The sequence below is a fragment of the Trachemys scripta genome, chromosome 10, assembly GCF_013100865.1.
Source record: "Trachemys scripta elegans isolate TJP31775 chromosome 10, CAS_Tse_1.0, whole genome shotgun sequence".
Lineage (NCBI taxonomy): Eukaryota > Metazoa > Chordata > Testudines > Emydidae > Trachemys > Trachemys scripta.
The window spans coordinates 19,402,688-19,404,894 of NC_048307.1; positions in this window are offsets into that span (position 1 = coordinate 19,402,688).

Genomic DNA, 2,207 nt, shown 5'->3' on the forward strand with positions numbered 1-2,207 from the left:
GGCCGGGCCAGTTTATTTACCTGCTGAGGCGGCAGGTTCGGCCGATCGCAGCCCCCACTGGCCGTGGTTCGCTGTTCCGGGCCAGTGGGGGCGGCGGGAAGCGGCGCAGGCGAGCGATGTGCTGGCTGCGGCTTCTCGCTGCCCCCATTGGCCCGGGACGGCGAACCGCAGCCAGTGGGGGCCGTGATCGGCCGAACCTGCTGCCTCAGCAGGTAAATAAACTGGCCCGGCCCGCCAGGGTGCATACCCTGGCGAGCCGCGTGCCAAACGTTGCCGACCCCTGCAATAGCCCAAAAGGGCTAGTGTAAAATTTGGATGCATAAACAGAAGAATCTCAAATAGAAGTAAAGAGATTATTTTACCTCTGTGTTTGGCACAGGAGCCGAACACTGCCGGAATAATGTGTCCAGTTCTGGTGTTCACAATTTAAGAAGGATGTTGAAAAATTGGAGAGGGTTCATAAAAGATTCACAGAAATGATTAAAGGGTTAGGAAACATGTCTTATAGGGATCGATTCAAGGTGCTCAATCTATTTAGCTTAACAAAGAGAAAGTTAAGGGGACTGATCACAGTCTGTAAGTACCTACATGGGGAACAAATATTTGTTAATGGGCTCTTCAGTCTAGCAAAGATAGGTATAACACAATCCAACGGCTATAGGTTCAAGCTAGACATATTGAGACTGCAAATAAGGTGTACACTTTTAACAGTGAGGGTAATTAACCACTGGAACAATTTACCAAGGGTTGTGGTGGATTCTCCATGACTGGCAATATTTAAATCAAAATTTGATTATTTATTTTAAAGGTATGCTCTAGTTCAAAAGGAATTATTCAAGGGGGAGTTCTATGGCCTGTGTTATACAGGAGGTCAGACTAGATGATCACAATGGTCCTTTCTGGCCTTTGAATCTATGAATCTTTATTCATCAGACTAGGAAACATTGGTTTTCAGTCCTAATGATTTGAAAGGTGAACAGCCCTGCCTCCTTTCATGGAGGATTTTCCTGGAAGGCCCAGATTGGGCCGGGACTCATCTGTCATTCCCGAGGGAGAGGGGGTTATTTCAGGGGACGGAGAGGACTATTTGAAGTCAGTAAACGCCATTTCAGCTAGCACTGTGCTCTGGCTCTCTGGGTAGATATATGCACCATATTTAGTCTGCTGCAGCATGCGAATAGCTTCAGTATTTCATATCCGGTATGCTGATGGGAATTCCTGGAGGATCCTAGCTTTCCCTTTTTGGGATGTCTCCCATGCACCGGTCTTGCTGAACAAAACTGTTTGCTACTGGGGTGGAGGGGTGCAACTGAGGACTGAAGGTTTCAGAGGAGTTGACAAGGACCAGATTCACTTCCAAGGCTGGCTCCAAGCACCTTTTCCTCCACTCCCCCAGCAGCTGGTGCCTGCCTCCTGTTCTTTCCACTACATCCTAGGGACCATTGCCCACAGCCATTTAACAGTCCTCTTTTTCCTTTTATGGACAGAGGGAAGTATTTTTATATAGATAAGTTATTTACAACACTTTCTCAGGGACTGGGCTGAGCTGCAAAAAGCAAGACCAACTTCTGCAAACTTGGTGGGGAGCTGGGAAAAATAACCTTCTTATTCCCCAGAGACAGACAAGGCTTAAAACAGCCCCAAGCTCTAAATGTTACATAAACACAAGGAGACAGAGAAAGACCTCCACCCCCCACACCGCTGCTGTGTTGGAAATAACCTCCCACTCCCAAACAACTCATACCGAATCCATCTTAGCTCCACATCAACAGGCTGATAGTCTGATTGGCTTTTGTAATGGGATCTCAACTACAGCTACCCCTGATCTGGCTTTCCCCTCTTGCTGGACCCCCAGCTGGAAGGCATACATGAGGAGATAGTTTATGTAAGGCAGGAAGGGGTTAAAGTGTCTCATTTGCTTGGTCCAACACATCAGTTCCATTCTGGGAAGTGGCAAAAAGAAACAACCCTGTTAATTTCAGGAACCTCCTAGTACTATTGCACAAGGTACAATTGGATGTCAGAAAATAAGGGGGAACACCCAGGTCATAATTCTGTTTGGATTTTTGTGTTTGTTAATACTAAGGGAAAGATTTGGGGGAAGTCACCAGCCCTGAACTGGGCCCCTCTAGGAATGAGGTTCTTGACTGATGATCTCTCATTTTTAGCCCAGGTACGGAGGATTTTCCAGCAGGAGGTGGTTTCTA